Genomic DNA, 19,400 nt, shown 5'->3' with positions numbered 1-19,400 from the left:
ACTCTTGTTGCACCCTTTTCTGAATCTGGGGATATACAGATTTTGCGCCTCGTTTACCGTGTCCTTGAAAAAGGACCAGGCATGTTCCACCGTCTGCCATTTTTTGGAAGTGTTCCTAAGTTTTTTCTTTACCATTCCCCTCATTGCTTCGTAGTTTCCCTTCCTGAAGTTAAAAGTTGTCGCTATGGTTCTCTTTCCTTTCAGTATTCCTAGTTCCACCTTGAACTTGATCATATTGTGATCGCTGTTTCCCAACGGTCCCACTACTTCCACTTCCTTTGCAGGTCCCCTCAGTCCATTTAGGATTAGGTCCAGAGTGGCAGTTCCTCTCGTCGGTTCTCTAACAAGCTGCTCCAAGAAGCAATCTTGTACAGCCTCCAGAAATTCTGTCTCCCTAGTGCATCTTGAGCTTCCAAGACTCCAGTCTATCCCAGGGTAGTTGAAGTCTCCCATAATAGCCGTGTTACTGCTTTTGCATTCTCGCTTCATCTCGGCTTCCATTACTTCATCGATATCTCCGGTTTGTCCGGTAGGACGATAGTATAGGCCTATCTTTATTTCAGGTCCTTTCCTTCCTGGTATTTTAACCCATAGTGATTCTAGCTTGTTGGCCGTCTCTGCTATGTCCATTCTTGTCGAATGTATGCTTTCTTTTATGTATAGTGCTATTCCACCGCCTTTCTGTCCTGACCTGTCCTGGCGATAGAGCTTGTACCCCGGCAGTGCTGTATCCCATTTGCTTTCCTCATTCCACCATGTTTCAGAGATTCCAATGATGTCTATGTCCTCTGCAATGGCCATGGCTTCTAATTCCCCCATTTTGTTTCTTAGGCTCCTTGCATTGGTATAATTGCAATTTAGCTCCTGGAATTTTGTTGCCTTCATTTCCTTTCCCTGTGCTTCCGTCTTTAGAGTCTTCTCTTTGGCTACAATCTTTCTTCCCTCCTCTTCTTGGTTAGTTGACTCCTGTAATTTGTCCCTTGTTTCTTCCCAGCCTTTTTTCCCCTTAGTATCTTCACGGGATACCTTCTTCCGAATCATCGACGCTTGGTCGACTGTCGGCCTTTCTTTTGCCCATGGTGGAGGAATTCATAACAGACTGCTCCCAACTCCTCACGGGCTCCGAAGGGGCTCAAAAGGGGCGTGTTCTGCCCATTTGGCCATGCCCCTTCTGACACACGACCACGAGCCACGTACCACGTACCACGACTTCCCTCAGTTCTTATAGGGCCTCAAAGGACCCCTCAGTCGTGCTGGACGCTGGGACTGCTGCATCAACTACTATGTTACTATGCATTCTTTTTGATGTCGACTAATTGTGAGCAATGAGTGGAGGCATGTGAGGCCAAATTGATCCAATGCCAGTCTGATCATAAGATCATTAAGCGTCTGTCAAGAGAATTAGAAGATTTAATTAATAGGGGGAGGAGGAAGAATGTCAGGTTAATCAGTTTGCCTGAGGGAGTAGAAGGACAGAATGCTATAAAGTTTTTAGAAAAGTTCATACCAAAATTGCTTTCATTAAATTTCCCTCAGCCATTGGTAATTGAAAGGGCACATAGAATCCCCTCAAGAAGGCTTTCCGGGCAAAATGTCCCAGGACATTAATTTTTAAATTGCTGCATTTTACACAAGCAGTGGAAATTTTAAAGGTTTCCAAAGAAAAAAAAAATTTGAAGTGGCAGAAGTCGAGAGTTCTACTTTTTCCATGACTTTGGAAAAGCAACAGCTGATAAAAGGAAGCAGTTCTTGATGCTCCAGCCCCAGTTGAGACAGATAGGAGCATAATATGGGTTAATGTATCCAGCAGTGATGAAGGTCACTTATGCTAATAAGACCATTCAAATATACATCAATCAGCTTTCTGTAGAGATGTCATAGCTTTAATGAATCTGCTGAATAAAATGTTCACCTCTTATGAATATCATTTTTTTATTATTTATTTTTATTTCATTTTTGATGATTTGGTGTGTGAGTGAATTTTGAGAAAGGTTGGCTGCTTTATACTTTAAAGGATGTCTTTTTGCAATTGAAAACATTCATTGCCATGGAAACTTGAGTGTTTTGCAGAGAAACTGTCATTTTGCTATAGTTCAGGTCCAATTCTGAACTGATGTTTCCAGTGCTGGTTTAGAATGCTATTGTGGATTTAAATTGGCATTGCTTGACACCGGAATTGGAAGCTTACCTAAAGTGTCTCAGTGGAGGATTCCGAGGATTGTCATGGTAACTCAGTAGTAATGCAAGATTTGCCATATATGTAATTTGGTTCCATAATAAGAAAGAATTGCAGAACACATGAAAATTTAACTCATCAAAAGCAGTTTAGAAACATAGAAGATGACGGCAGATAAGGGCTACAGCCCATCAAGTCTGCCCACTCTGCTTATCTACCCCCTGTCTATGCCCTAATGACCCAATTTCCTTATCTTGACCCTCGTAGGGATCCCACATGGGTATCCCATTTATTCTTAAAGTCTGGCACGCTGTCTGCCTCGATCACCTGCACTGGAAGCTTGTTCCAATGATCAACCACTCTCTCTGTGAAGAAATACTTTCTGTTGTCGCCATGAAATTTTCCGCCCCTGAGTTTGAGCGGGTGCCCTCTTGTGGCCGAGGGTCCCTTGAGAAAGAAAATATCATCTTCCACTTCGACACGTCCCGTGAGGTACTTAAATGTTTCGATCATGTCTCCCCTCTCCCTACGTTCCTCAAGAGTGTAGAGGTGCAATTTGTTCAGTCTCTCTTCGTACGAGAGACCCTTGAGCCCCGAGATCATCCTGGTGGCTGTCCGTTGAACCGATTCAATTCTGCGCACATCTTTACTGTAATGTGGCCTCCAGAATTGCACACAGTACTCCAGATGAGGTCTCACCATGGCCCTGTACAACGGCATTATGACTTCAGGCTTTCGGCTGACGAAACTTCTATTGATACAACCCAATATCTGCCTTGCCTTAGATGAAGCCTTCTCCACTTGATTGGCAGTTTTCATGTCTGCACTGATGATTACTCCTAAATCTCGTTCTGCTGAAGTCCTAGTTAAAGTTTCTCCATTCAAGAAGTACGTCCTGCATGGATTTCCGTTTCCGAGATGCATGACCTTACATTTCTTAGCATTGTAGCCTAGCTGCCAGGTTGAGGACCAACTTTCCAATGTAAGCAGGTCCTGCGCCATATAATTCTGTAAACTGCATTCACTTACTATATTACATAGTTTGGCGTCATCGGCGAATAGTGTTATTTTACCTTGAAGCCCTTGAGTCAGATCCCCTATGAATATGTTGAAAAGGAGTGGACCCAGGACCGAGCCCTGCGGCACTCCACTGGTCACCTCCGATGTTTTAGAGAGGGTACCATTAACCACCACCCTCTGAAGTCTGCCACCCAGCCAATCATTGACCCATGTAGTTAGTGTCTCTCCTAACCCCATCGATTCCATCTTGCTTAGCAGCCTGCGGTGTGGGACACTGTCAAAAGCTTTACTGAAGTCCAGGTACACGACGTCCAAAGACTCTCCCAAGTCCAACTTTCTTGTTACCCAGTCAAAGAAGCTGATGAGATTGGATTGGCAGGACCTACCCTTGGTGAATCCATGCTGACTGGGATCCCGAAGATTCCCTTCATTCAAGATCGTGTCCAATTTGCTTTTAATTAGTGTTTCCATGAGTTTGCACACTATTGATGTGAGACTCACCAGTCTATAATTCGCAGCCTCTGCCCTGCAACCCTTTTTATGCAGAGGAACGACATTAGCTAATTTCCAGTCCAGGGGAATTTTCCCCTTACTTAGGGAGAGATTGAATAGCTCAACCAACGGTTTTGCCAGGACATCGCTCAATTCTCTGAGCACTCTTGGGTGCAAATTGTCTGGTCCCATGGCTTTGTTCACCTTGAGTCTTGCCAGTTCACTGTAAACTTCACCTGGTGTGAACTCAAAATTCTGAAACGGGTCTTCTGTGCTTTGTGTTGCCTTCAACTGCGGACCGTGTCCCGGTGCCTCACAGGTGAAAACTGAGCAGAAGTATTCATTCAGTAGTTCGGCTTTATCGGAATCTGCTTCCACGTAACTTCCGTCCGGTCTTCTAAGGCGTACTATCCCGCCTGTGTTCCTTTTTCTGTCACTAATATACCTGAAGAAGGATTTGTCCCCCTTTTTAATGTTTTTTGCCAGAATTTCTTCCACTCGAAGTTTTGCCTCCCTAACTGCCATTTTGACCGCTGTAGACCTGGTCCTATATTCTACTTTTGCCTCTCTTTTCTCCGTGCACTTGTAGGAGAGAAACGCTTTTTTCTTCTCCTTAATGAGGTGCGAGATCTCCGCGGTGAACCATTGGGGTTTATTGTTTCTTTGTCGTTTATTTACTGATTTTATGAAGCGGCTAGTTGCTTCATGTATGGTCGATTTCAGTGTTAACCACTTAGCTTCTACATCATCGGTCTCCGCTTGGTCCTGCAGCGTCTGATGGACGAAATCTCCCATGCGTGCAAAGTCTGTTCCCCGGAAATTGAGTACCTTTGTTTTCGTGTTTGATCTAGGGAAGTCTTTCCTAAGGTTGAACCATACTATGTTGTGGTCGCTGGAGGCTAGCGTATCTCCTACTGAGACCTCTGAGACGCTTTCCCCGTTGGTGAGTACCAGGTCGAGGATCGCCTGGGCCCTAGTGGGCTCTGTTACCATTTGTTTGAGACGTGCTCCCTTTATGGAGGTTAAGAGCCTCCTGCTACCGCTGGTTGTCGCTGAAAATGAGTTCCAGTCTGCATCAGGCATATTGAAGTCCCCTAGCAGTACAGCTTCTCCTCGTAGAGTGATATTCTCTATGTCTTCAATTAATTCTGCGTCCATGTCTTCCAGTTGTCTTGGGGGTCTGTATACCACACCTAGATACAGGCATTTTTCTCTGCCTCTTGCCAGGTTTACCCAGAGGGACTCCCCGGTGTACTTGACATCTGTGATCCTGGTGGTTTTGATGTCCTCTTTAATGTATAGAGCTACCCCCCCTCCTAACCTGCCCTCTCTGTCCTGACGAAGTAGATTGTAGCCAGGTATAGCCATATCCCACCCATGTGAGTCCGTGAACCAAGTTTCAGATATTGCCACCACATCTAGGTCGGCATTCCTTATTTCAGCCTCCAATTTTAGAATTTTGTTACCTAAACTGTGTGCAATGACATACATGGCCCTCCATATCTTGTGTTTGCTAAGTCCCTGTGAGGCGTATCCTACCCGAGTCGGTGTGACTCCCAAAGAACTGTTTGTAATGTGGGTACTTACCTTGGACATGGAAGCGGAGTTTCGACTCACCTCATCAGGATAATTCCTTTCTGCACTAATATGTGAATGGGTACCCTCCCCCGACTTACCTAGTTTAAAGCCCTGTGAAGCAGGCGGGCTAGTCGGTGTCCGAAGACGTTCTTACCCCTACTGGTCAGATGGAGACCGTCTGGTCCCTGAAGTCCTTGTAGCGCTTCCCCATGGTTTAGGAATCCGAAGTTCATATCCCGGCACCATCCCTGTAGCCACTCGTTCATCCTCAGGATACGTTCATCTCTGGCTCTTCCCTTGCCTCTAACTGGGAGGATTGATGAGAAAACCACCTGCGCTCCTGTCCGCTTCAGCCTCTCACCCAGTGCTCCAAAGTCTCTGGTGATGGTCTCCGGTGTGTTCCTGGCAGTGTCGTTGGTTCCTATGTGGACAAGAAGCATAGGAAAGTGGTCTCGGGGCGTGAGTAGTCTATCCAGACTGGTGGTGACATCTCGTATCCTGGCTCCAGGCAGACAGCAGACCTCCCTAGATTGCATATCCGGTCTGCAAATTGGTCCCTCGGTGCCCCTCAGCATGGAATCCCCGATGACTATTACTCTGCGCTTCTTTGGGGGGAGCCGGTCAGTTGTCCCTGGAGATGGAGCTGTGTGTTGGGCCTGCTCCTGTTCCTGCTCCTGTTCCTCATCGGCAGTTCCTTCCTGAAGAATCTGGAATCTGTTCCGCAGGGCGAGTTGAGGGGTTGATGTATAGCTGCCCTGTTTGTAAGAAGAAGGAGAAGATGAAGAGATTGAAAAAGGGGGGGGGGGGTCTCCTATGTTTGCCCGTGGAGGAGGTCACCAGCTGCCAGGAGTCAGTGCCGCTAGCCATTTCCTGTATCCCAATTGTTGGTTTCAAAGCTGATGATTTGGGTGTCTCGAGGATGGACTTGTCATGGGCCTGCTCGGTGATTTGGGACAGCTCCTGGACGACTCCGTCGATGTAGGCCTTGTCCTCTCGGATGCTTCTCAGGCGTATTACCTCCTCCCTGAGGCTCCTTAGTTCCTGCATGAGATCTCCATCCAGCTGCGCAGCCTCCTCTGTCTGTGTAGAGACTGTAGTGTAGCGCATAACATGGGACTGGAACAGGGGCTTCTCCATTGAGCCTGAATCCTCACATACGGCAGAGAATAGGTTGTCTGAAAATGATAGTATGAATGGTACAAGGGACTTTGATGAACTTTTTCAGCCTGCACCAGTATAAAGTATTGTGGCTTCTCTGCTGCAAGACAAAACAGAGACTGCCAGAATAGCTTTAGTACCTTTGCAAAAACGACAATTGGCAGGGGGAGGGGGTAAATTTTCCAAATTTCTACAGATACCATCAAGCTTTCATTTTGTGTCAGGATATATACTGGATCCTTCCTGAACTCATGGAGCATCTTCCAGACTGCCTTATTTTAGAATGGCAACTTATGTCCCCAATACGATTAAGCCATATTTTGAGTATCAAGTTGCCCCGAATCTACAAGGATAATAGTATTCTTTGTGCCACCTGGAAAACATTAAAATTCATTAACAATTTAACATCTATACCAGTACAACAATCCACGTGTCAATCCTTGTGGTTGAACTCCAAGATTCAAATATGCAAGTCTAAGATCTTCTGGAAGCACTGGCTGCAAGCAGGTATACATATTTTAGATGATGTGTTATCAAATGGGAAAATGCTTGATTTTTCACAACTGCAACAATCATTTGGCTTTGCAAAGTCTCAAGCATATAAGTGGTTGCAGTTGAAGCAGGCCATTCAGAAGGGGTTCCCTGATTGGTGGAATTTAAATAATCAGTATAGCTTGCCAGGCCTATGCTTCCAGACAGATTTCCTAAGGCATCAGGCCACCAAGTGGTATAAATTAATATTGGAATATTTGAATAAGAAACCAAAAACAAGCCTAAGGGACATTTGGAGCATTTCTGCTCCTCAATGGCCACGGATTTCTGCTCCTCAATGGCCATGGATTTGGACTTGGAGGATAAGATGTACAGTGTCAGCATCTATGAGACAAACTTGTTTTTTTCCGTTATATAGGATTTTTTGCACTCCTGTTTGTTTGCAAAAATTAGATAATTCAAAATCTAATAGATGCTGGCACTGCCTTCTGAAAATAGGGACACTGAATCATCTGTTGTTCTATTGTCCCTTGATACTCAATTTTTGGAAGTTCCAGAACTTTTGGATTCCAGAGCTTGGAGGCTTGGTGGATGGCTGGCTAGCAGTTGAGCTCCCTCCTCTGAGCATCATTTATTAAGTATAGAAGTAATAATTTTTCTTCTATTTGAAGATATAATCCTTTGAAATAACATCCAACAAACAGAAGATGCAAGAGACTCTGGCAAAATCTACAGGGAAGAGTAAAAGATTGAAGGAAGACTCACAGACTCATACTGAGAGTCCTCTGCCAATGGATGCATTGGATGTAATAGAGGTTATGGAGGCACTGAGAAACATCAATTTATCGCTAATAGAGACGAGGAAAGAAATGAATATCATGAATAACAAGCTGGATATAGTTAATAATAGAATGGACAAGATGGAAAACAGAATCAGTTAGGAAGAGGAAGCTGGCTCGAAGATAACGCCGCATCGATCGCACCGTGGACCGGCGGTTGAAGAACACTGTTTTGGGCCTGATGCAGGTGCTGGCCATGTGGACCGGCAGGAAATTTCTGTGGACCGGCACTGGTCCATGGACCGGTGGTTGAGGAACACTGACCTAGAGCTTGTATAGGTATGTGCAACACACAAATGGAAGAAATGAAATTAAATAAATTTAACCGCTTCCCTGAGAATCCATGGCAGGATCCCGATTGCTGAACGGCGTCTGCGAAGTGCTGGGACTTTTAAATCTACCAGCGGGAAAATCTTAACTCTGAACTCTATTTCCTACCGGCTCTGTTCAGAGCCTTGCAGCAGTTGTTTTGTTGGCATGGGAGCTTGCTCTGCCTTGCGGGTGTCACTTGAAAGCTGGGACCTTTAAATCTACCAGCGTTAATGGTGCATGCCATTCGGCGTGCTGTCTAAGACAAGAGTCAAAGGCGCCTTTGCGAGTGCCTTAGCGACTGATAAGAATAAGCTCATTCTAATGATAGATTGTTTGAAAGCTACTAAGTATATTGTACAATGGCACTTTTCTCAAGGAAGAAGCTGATATTTCTGGTCTTATGTTGTGATATGCAGACTGTGCCTGCTAGGTCTGGCCCTAGACCTAGGTCTGGCCCCATTTCCAAAGCAGACATTTCCCAGTCTGTGCAGGTTAAAACTCAGTTTAGCAAGTTGCCCAACTTTCCTGCTTTTTCCAATAGGGGGAGCCCGGGAGCTGAGCTACCATTTTCCCTTCCCCCACACTGTCCCAGAGGTAGTAACAGAATATCCTCTACACCTGAGGGTTTGGGACGTGGTTGTAGGCTTCTAAACCAGAGGTCAGAGCTGCTAGAGAGGCAGACAGAGAAACTGAGGGAACAGGAACCAAGCTCAGTACTGAGAGTTCTGCAGGGCCACCAATTGCCAGAATGCATGGAACTTACAGCAGCCGGAGCAGAGCTAACTCCTAACCTGGAGGAAGTCTCTCATGACATGGAGTTGGAGCCGGAGCCTAATGCTGACTTGCAGAACGGAGTCCAACCCATGGAGGTGTGCTGGTTCAAGGCAAGTGATGAAAACTGCCTAGTTGGATTATAAATGACTGTGGGGGGTTTTTTGGTCTATTTTTGAAGCTGTTCTTTAATACTACTGCTAAGTCTGAAGCAGGGTAGAAACTTTTTGATAAGAACTGTGCAGGACTTATGCTGTTTAATTTGTTTTTCTTTTTCTTCCCTTTTTTGAAGTTGGACTATGTCATGCCTAGGTGGTGGGGTTTGCCCCGCATTATTGTGGAGGGATTGAGGGTCTAATTTTTGGCAATTATTTCACCACGTGGAGCACACCACCTGTCCCAGCACTAGTGTCACTGGAGAAACCAGTGCCGTAGCATTGGTGCAAGCCAAGTTCAGCTGAGGAGAAGAAAAGACTGTTTTTGTTCTTTTGAATTGTTTGTTTTGAGAAAAGTTTACATGCTGGGACTCCTTGTTAAAAATGGAGCCTATATTCGCTTAAGGATAAGGTTCAGGTGTGTGGGCATTGAGAATCCCTCTTGTAGTTATTGTACAACCTAGAAACTGTTTAATCATGCCAGCTTAATGTTTTGGGACTTTAATGTTTGCTCAAGAATCCTGACAAGTTTATTTTTTCTTGCTTTATGGCTGGTATTGGGACAAATGAATGAAGCAACCTGTTTGTTTGAATCCAAGAAATAAAGCCAGTCCATGTTTTGACATCTACTCACCTCGTCTGTAGTGAATCATTTCCCTAAACCATTTATTTTCTTTTTCCTTGTGGCGCCTGCAGCGGCCCACAAGAGCAACTCCTTGTCCCGGCGGTCCTGGACACATTGCCCTGAGGCCGTCGGTGACAATGTTTGCTATGTTTTAGGTTTAAACAATTTTTATTGATGCGAACAACAACAAATACAATACCAAGGCACCCCCAAGGTGCTCAGTACAAACAAATATGTATCATATATAATAGTATACCAAACATGGACAAAAGAAAAGGAACATCAACCAAACTCCCCCCCAGCCCACTCTACTGAGGGCGAGCAAGGGCATGGAGAGCGGAAGGGCACTCTGAGGCCCTGGACTCTTATGATCCCTGAAACTGCCGCACCCCCCTCCCACTGAATCCCCTTTACCCTGTCCGTATCTAAGTTCCAGAACCTTTCCAAATCCCTCCCCCCTCCCCCTCCCCCCAATGGTTCTCTCCACCCCTCCCCGCCAGTACTCTCCCAGCCCGACTATCCGGGCGCCCAGATTAGGACACCTATCTTAAGACCGTATTGCGGCCCTTTGGATGCAAGACTTGCAAATATGGTTCCCAAATATTGAAGAATAACATCTTTCGCTTCCTGGCCCCTCCTGCATTGCGCGCCTCCCAGATGGCCAACTGATGCAACTGGTTCCAATGCCAAAATGCCGGAGGGTCAGGGACCGTCCAGCATTGAAGAATACATTTCCAGGCCAGTAAACTCATCTTCCTGCACAGAGCCCGATGTCCCCTAGGCAAATGGCCAAAAGCCTCTGACAAATCTAAGAGAAAGTGGGCCGGGGTACTGTGCAGGGCTCTCCCAACTAACCCAGACATGTAAGAGATTATACGCCTCCAGAAGCGCTGGATAATGGGGCAGGTCCAGAAGGCATGTCCCAAAGTGTGTCCTCCCGACCCACATTTATGACACAGTGGTGTAGGGAGACCCCCCACTATAATACAACTGTGTACAAGTGTAATAGGCACGTAATGTCACCCTATAATGCATTTCCCTCAACCAAGCACATGGGGTAACCCCAGGCATCGCCCTCAAGGTACGGGCTACATCCCAATGTCCCAAATTAATTTGAAATTCCCCCTCCCATTTACCCCGGATGCTCTGGTAGTCCTTGGCTGGTTGTAACTCTTGCAAACTAGCATGAATGCTAGACACCGAGAGAGACACCCCCCTCCCGAGCAAACAGTTCCCGCAGCCTAGCCCCCATAAGCAAGCGCAATTGTGCTCTGTCGAGGGATCCCACATAGTGCTCCACTTGATGACATGCAAACTGCGTGCTCCAGGTCTCCCCTACCTTAGCTAGCAAATCTGCATGGGTCAACAGCTCCCCATCATCCCCCAAAATATGTTTTAAACAAGAAACTCCTTTCGCTCTCCTTACTCTCTGGATTCCCGTCCCGGAGGGAAGGCCGGGTTACCCCACAAGGGCAGTTTGCTATGTTTTAAATGTGGGATTTTAGTGATTACCTATCCTAATCTGATTCCAGTTCACTATTCTTGGAATAGGTTTAGTAATTCAAGAAACTTTATCGGTAGTTCTATTGTTTCCCGATATTTGTATGATTGCACCGAACAGGGACCTTTTCATATTCCAGTAGTAACTACTTCTCATAATTATTCAAAAATTTGGACATAATGACATAGTTCATTGATATACCCTGATATTACAACTACCGTATATCACCAGACTCTACTTATACTAAAATTCGTGGGGCTTACATGAATGTTCGTTCCATAAGGAACAAAGCCGTATTAGTAAGAGATTGGTTAGAGGAGCAACAATTAGATTTCTTACTCTTGACCGAAACTTGGGGGTCCTTTTATCAAGCCGCGCTAGCAGGGTTGGTGCGTCGGACATTTCATTACACACTAACCCCCGCGGCCACCTAAAAAACTAATGCCTGCTCAATGCAGGAATTAGCGGCTAGCACGGCAGGCGGTTTAACACGCGGTATTACGTGTGTTAAACCCCTACCGCAGCTTGATAAAAGGACCCCTTGGTTAATTTCAGACAATGATATAATAATAAATGATCTCTTACCCCAGGGCTTTAAAATAATCACATTGTCCAGAAATTGGAAGAGAGGTGGAGGTTTAGCAATCATTTTAAAGGATTCATTTGAATTTGAAAAATTAGATTCTAGATCTGCACCTGACTGTGATATTTTTACTTGTAGGTTGTTATATAATAATTTAGATGATATATTAACACTCACTTTATTTTATATCCCCCCAAAGAAGTTGCAAGTATTTGCTGACCATTCCATCATTGAAAGTGATTGGCACTAGAAGAACTACAACCTTTTCTATTTTGGGACCTCAGATCTGGAACAAACTTCCAACCTCTTTATGCGCCGAAACCTCTCTAGAGAAATTTAAAAGTAATTTAAAAAGCTACCTTTATAAAGATGCATATGAATCTTAGATTAGATAATTTTTTCTTTTTATGATCCTCCTACTAACTCTTAGATTAAGTTTTCTTTTAAACATGTATTTTAGACCGTTTCACAAAAAAATCAATGTTTGTTTTTTTTTACCCTTCCTAATGTTGTTCTTCCCTAAATGTTTTTTTCTTTTTCTTTTGTTTTTGTTTTTTTATTTTAAACAAATGCAGTTTATCCTTGTATTCCTTATGTATTTTTAATCATCTATGGATATGTTTGTATGTTTATTGTTCAAATGGTTTTATTTATTTCCCCGAATTTATTTTTGTTATACGCATTGAAAATATTTGATATTGCGTTTAAATCAAAATCTCAATAAACTTGAAACTTAAAGATGATTTTTATGAATTTCTTTTAACAAATACATTAGCAGGCTCTTATAACTTCTTGGCCGGAGATATTAATATTCATCTTGAGCAGGAAGATTATCCTGAGGTTACAGATCTATATTCCATTTTAACTTCATTAGGATTTTTTAAAACAAACCCAACTATAGCTCATCAAAAGGGTCATTTAGATTTAGCGACCTTTTTTTAAAAAAATCCCAACTTTATCAAAAATCAATTTGAAACAAATCTCTTGGACAGATTCAATCTGGTCAGACCAGCGGTTATGTAATATAGAATTGGGATGGAAAAATAAACAAAATTAATTGGGAGTTCAAAAAGCTATAAATAAGAAATATAAGATGAGTAGAGGATTTGTAAATTAGGTTGAATACTGGTCTTATTATGAATTAAAATCTAAAAATTCTGATAATGTTGAAAATTTTGTGGAAGATTGGACAGAATTTAATCTAAAGACATTAGATTCAATGGCACCTTTAAAACCTTGTTTAATAAAACAAAAACCTGTAAACTTCTGGTTTGATGAAGAACTACGGTACTATTGTTCAAAAGGGAATTAAGAAAATTAGAAAAAATCTGGTTAAAAACAGGTAAGGATGAGGATAAGGTGAGTTAGAGAAACAAATTAAAACAATATAAAATATTGATTACAGCCAAACAAGCTAATTATTATTAAAATAAAATTGATAAATAACTTATTTGATATTGAATCAAAAAAATGTTCCAAGAAGGAATGTCCTCCTTCTGATAATGATCTTGCAGAATTTTTTAATAAGTAAATTATCAATCTTAGAGCAACTTCATTACCACCAAACAACGCCCCCTCTATATTAAATGAGCATCAGACTGATGGTTTAAGAGTAGATATGATTTGGTCACATTTGTGAACCTCTTGATTGGAATATTTTTGGTACATTATTAACTAAATATGCAAAAAAGAATTGTCGTTTGGACAATTGTTCTTTGAATATTCTTAAAGCTGCTCCATATGTTTTTAAAGCTGATCTTTTTAATTGGACATGTTTATTAAACAATGGTCAATTTCCAAAAGACTTGGATCATATTTTAATTACCCCCCTACTGAAAAATATCAAGGAATCTATTGCATTAAATTCCAACTATCGGCCTATAGCCAGCATTCCGTTATTCACAAAAGTCATGGAAGGGGTAGTTAATGCCGCACTGGTGAAATATATAGAGAAATATGATATTCTTCATGATTGTCAATCAGGGTTCCATTCAGGGTATAGTACGGAGATGGTACTGGCTTCCCTGATGGATTATCTTCATTGTTTGTTTAGTGAAGGCTCAAGTGCCTTGGTCATTCAATTGGATCTGAACAGTGCGTTCGATCTAGTTGATCATAAGATCTTATTTGGATTCAATTGGTATTTCAGGAAAAGTCTGGAACTGGTTCGAGGGTTTTTAAAGAAAAAGATATTATCAAGTATTTAGTGAGGAAAGTTATTATTTTTTGTGGAGTAATTCTTGTGGAGTACCAGTATTGCTCGATGAAGTGGTGAGAGAGCTTAAGGAGCACGGTGGGTCTGGAATATCTGGACGTGAAGCAATGGAATCATTACCCCTGACGCAGCGACACGACGCGAAATGGAGGGTTCCCCGTTGGGTGCAGTGGCTGCCCGGCTTGGTTGTAATAGCCAGTAGCACTAAGTGCTTTTTTCTTGCTTCAATGTTGATGTTATAAACCAGAGCATAGTGCCTCTTGCTGTATTTTTCCACTGATTTTCATCTCTATGAGGTATGCTGTTTGATACTACTCTGCAGGCTACTACAGTTGCTTTTTTCTTTGTTTACATATTTTTTGGCGTTCATGCAGGAATAATTTTGAAGGAGTGGAGTTTTTTGGCCAAATTAAGCTGAACTGAGGCATTTTTCTCCACTTCTTTTTCTTTTTCTCCTTGTTATGGGTGTGTGAATGATATATGTGTGTGATTAAGGCCTTGTAGTGTTGTAGAGTAATGTATTGTTTTCCATATGGGGCTCTGGTTTGAGTGAATAAGTGGTATATTCTGGCCCTTATCCTTTAGTAAAGTATTCTAGTGGTACCACAAGATTCCCCATTATCGGTGACGGAACCCACGAGGGAAAAAGCAATATTGGATCTGGACCTCACAAATGGAGAGAGGGTGCTCACCTGGGAAGTAGCGATCATCAAACGGTTTGGTTTGATATAACGACTAAAGTGAACCTTTATGTGAAAAAATAAATAAAAACAAGAGAAAAAGGAAGCCGATATGGTTCTCCAAACTAGTGGCAGAGAAAATAAAGGCGAAAGAGTTGGCGTTCATGAAATATATAAAAAACCAAGAAGAGAGATCAAGATGGCGTCGGGAGTAGATGCCTGAGCGAGCTGTGCTGCTCGTGTTACCTGAACCCACGTTGTGTGTTCTCTCCCCAGTAGCGATATGGGGAAGAGGAAGGGAGTTTCCCGCTTGGTCCCTCTGGCGGTCGAGTCCCCTCAACGGCTGATCCAGACAACGTTAATGAGCGTCTTTGCTTGTTTGGGTGAGGAGACCTGAATTACTTTGGGAGGAAGCCCGAAACTTTTGGGGAACCTCAGCGTGGAGAGTCGGGCTACGTTGAGTCCTGAACAGAGGCTGGTTCCTCCCCAGCCCGGAAGTGCACCAGTGCAGGAAACAGCTGAAATCCGGTGGCCCCGAGAGGGAAAGCCTGACTCCAACACAGGAGGGACATCCCCATTAAGCCCTTCGGAAGAAGGAGGAAACGGGAACTACCAGGAATCACCCTGCACCTTAGAGGAAGAGGTGAGAGGCGCTTCGGGAGGGAATACTATCAGTTTTGGGGAGATGAAGAAACCAGACAAGATAGATATGGAGGCGCTGTGGCAGGCCATATCAGTCTTGGACTCCAATCTTAAACTGACCTTATCTACCATTAAAATAGACAATGGAACTGTATTTTCCAAAGTGGAACAACAGGGGGTACTTCTTACTAATTTGAATGGAAGGTTGGAGGAACAGGAAAATAATTTGAATGATGTAAAGAAGGTACAAATGGAAATGGTTAAGGAGAGATCTTATATTTCCCGTAAGATGGAGAATTTGAAAATCAACTGAGGAAAAATAATTTAAGATTTTTGAATTTTCCAAAGTGTCCTATTATATCACCAGTTGAGATGGCCAGGAAATATTTTCGTGAAATTTTAGCCATTCCACCAGAAAATTTACCTCCAATTGTTAGAGCTTACTATCTGAATATAAAGACACCACAAGGGGAATCCACCCCTACAGGAATCCCAGTGGATAAAGCAGTGGATATGAATTTGTCTTCATTTCTGGAAAATTCCCTTGAGGTTGTCACTCATAGAATTACCATGCTGTTGACTCTAGCTTTGGAGGGTGATAGGGAATTTATTCTTCGTATGTATTTTCGTCATATAAATGATAAGTTTTGGGGCTCTAATGTTTGAGTTTTTCCAGATTTAGCTCAGAGGCCCCAGAGACGTAGGAAGGAGTTCTTGTCCTTGAGGCCAAGAACTCTAGCCTTAGGGGCTACATTTCTTGTTAAACTTCCTGCAAAGTGTTATGTAACTTATCAAGATAAGAATTTTCTTTTCTTTGAGCCTAAACAACTTTTGGAATTTATTGGATCAAAAGAAAAGTTGGTAACCATGTCTAGTGATGTATGATCTGCCAGCTGGCTGTAATTCGGGAATCTAATGCCATGACTTTAATTAATTTTCTTATTTCCATTAGGGAGTTTATTTCTTTTCTTGATCTTAATTTTTGTGGACTAAATAAGATATAATTAATGTTTCTTTATAAGTTTTATTGAATATAATTTCTGGATCTGTAGCATCATCTAAAAACAATGCTTGTATTTAAAATTGAAAATCTTATAAATAATAAATAAATAAAACAAAAAAAACCCAAGAAGAGGTGTGCAAAAAGGACTACAGGGTGAAACTGAAAGAAGCCAAGAGAGAGAGATACGTCTGGCGAAAGCACAGGCGGAAGAACAAATGGCTAAAAATGTAAAAAAGGGAGACAAAATTTTTTTCAGATATATTAGTGAAAGGAGGAAGATGAAAAATGGAATTGCTAAACTAAAAGATGCTGGGAGCCGATATGTGGAGAGTGATGAGGAAAAAGCAAATGTGCTAAACAAATACTTCTGTTCTGTGTTCACAGAAGAAAATCCTGACGAAGGACCAAAATTGTCTGGCAAAGTTACACGAGAAAATGGAGTAGATTTCTGTGCCGTTCACGGTGGAGAATGTTTATGAGCAACTTGAAAAACTGAAGGTGAACAAAGTGATGGGACCAGACGGGATCCATCCCAGGATACTGAGGGAGCTCAGAGAGGTTCTGGCGGGTCCTATTAAAGACTTGTTCAACAAATATCTGGAGACGGGAGTGGTTCCTGGGGATTGGAGGAAAGCGGATGTGGTCCTTATTCACAAAAATGGTCACAGGGATGAAGCAGTAAACTACAGGCCGGTGAGCCTCACTTTGGTTGTTGGAAAAATAATGGAAGTGTTGCTAAAAGAAAGGATAGGATAGTGTACTTCCTTGAATCTAATGGGTTACAGGATCGGAGGCAACATGGCTTTACAAAAGGTAAATTGTGCCAAACGAACATGATTGAATTTATATGTAGATATAATTTACTTAGATTTCAGCAAAACCTTTGATACGGTTCCTCATAGGAGGCTCTTGAACAAACCTGAAGGGCTGAAGTTAGGACACAAAGTGGTGAACTGGGTTAGAAACTGGCTGTCGGACAGACGCCAGAGGGTGGTGGTTAATGGAAGTCGCTCGGAGGAAGGAAAGGTGAGTAGTGGAGTCCCTCAGGGTTCGGTGCTTCACTGGCTGTTCCAGGATGACTCCTTAGACCCGGGAATTGAACATGCATATTGAGCGCTGTCTGACCAACCTAAGGACTTGGTGATTTGTTTGCAGAGCTTTGTGGTCAAGGAGTGGGCCTTGCGGAGGGCTATAGACATGGACACGGTGATCTGGGAGGGCCACCGCTTGGAATTTTATAAGACTTGGTGGCCAGTACTTTGCAGATGAGGCCCTCCAACGGGGTAACTTGCGCTACCGCTGGACTTATCCTTTCAGAGTGGTGATCACCATCAATGGCATGCATACCCGGGTCACCTCTGTGTGGAAGGCCTGTGCCATGCTGCAGAACAAGGACATCGAGGTGCCGGAGGTCTCGGGCCTGGTGATGGGTGGGGGCATCAAATTCATGCCAGAGCCTGACTCCTCATCGATGGCAGAGAGTGGAGTGAAGAGCTGGAGGAGGGCGTGGTGGTTGGGGAGAGGTGCCCCCCTCCTGTAGCGGCTTCTTCCTCCACAGGACAGACTTGAACTGGGAGTAGGGGATGCCTGGCTGTTGGGGTGTGCTTTGCTGTTCCTGGGGGGGATTTTAATCCTTTTTTCTTGATGGCTTGTTAGCTTTGCAGGCCCTTGTGAGGGAGTACTACACCAGTTTGGTTGGGGCTCCCAGGAATGTGAGGGTGGGTATGTTAGTAGGGGGGCTGTGGTTTGAATTATTTTCTTGCTGTGGGTCTGGGGGCTGCTTGGTGGGGGGGAGGGTTGGTTGTTGGACAGAATTGATATCTCTGGGGATATGTTACGCTGTTGTTTTTGGCTGTGTAGAGGGTATTGGGGACTGTATTCTTCCTTGAATGTTGGTGGGAGGTCTGGATGATTCCACTACAGGGATGGGGGGAGGAGGGGAGTTGAGGGTTGGAGGTGTGACAGATCCTGGGGGGGAGTTCTGTTTTTGTTCAGGCAGTGGGTGCTATTTTCTCTCTATGGAGAGTCTCAAGTTAATCTCCTATAATGTCCGGGGGCTTAATTCTCCCCATAAAAGGAAGGCTTTAATTTGAGAGCTGGCTCATTTACGGGCTGCGGTCTATTTTGTTCAGGAAACTCATTTGTTGCAGTCCCATGAAAAGTTGGTTCATGATCCTAGGTTCCCCATAGGGCCTCTAGAGTGGGTCATTCCAAGAAAGGGGGGTTGGGATTTTGATCAGCAAGGGAGTGCGATGTGAGGCTCAGAAGGTAGTCCGGGACCCCCAGGGTTGCTATATCATGGTGGAGGCCTTGCTGGATGGATGCTTGTACTCTCTGTTCAATGTGTATGCCCCCAATAAGTGTCAGGGTTCTTTTATTAAAGACCTGGTGCCCCGGATTTTGCAGTTTAAGGGGGGGGAGCCTTAATTTTTGTCGGTGACTTTAATCTTACTGTAATGCCACACCTTGATAATTCAGGAATACCTAGTAGGTGGGATTGGAAATTGTTGAGGGATGCACTTAGTCTTGAATGTGGAAGATAGTTGGGATTATACATTTTTTCGAAAGTCCATGCCTCATATTCCAGGAATGACTATATTTTTGTAGAGCTTGGCCTCCTTTAACGGGTGGACATGGCCGGCATTGAATGGACAACTTGGTCAGACCATGCTCCGGTTTGGTTGCAGCTAGCTGGAGCCGTGGGTGGGACTGGTAAGAATTATTGGCGTTTCAATGATAGCTTATTAGATGATCCCGATGTGTCGGACCAAATTGAGGCCTGGATTCAGGATTATTTAGATCAGTGGTTCCCAAACCTGTCCTGGGGGACTCCCAGCCAGTCGGGTTTTCAAGATATCCCTAATGAATATGCATGAGAGAGATTTACATACCTGTCACTTCCATTATATGAAAATCTCTCTCATGCATATTCATTAGGGATATCTTGAAAACCCGACTGGCTGGGGGTCCCCCAGGACAGGTTTGGGAACCACTGATTTAGATGCTAATCTGGGGTGTGGAGCCTCGCCGGAGTCCATATAGGAGGGCTTAAAAGCAACTCTACGGGGTAGGTTGATTGTGTTGGCCTCTTTCAGGAAGAAATGTAGGAGAGAAGAAGCGAGTGCCTTGTTGGCTCAAATAGGGAGCTATCGCCCAAT

This window comes from Geotrypetes seraphini, chromosome 2 (genome assembly GCF_902459505.1).
Source record: "Geotrypetes seraphini chromosome 2, aGeoSer1.1, whole genome shotgun sequence".
NCBI lineage: Eukaryota > Metazoa > Chordata > Amphibia > Gymnophiona > Dermophiidae > Geotrypetes > Geotrypetes seraphini.
This window is presented reverse-complemented; position numbering follows the sequence as displayed.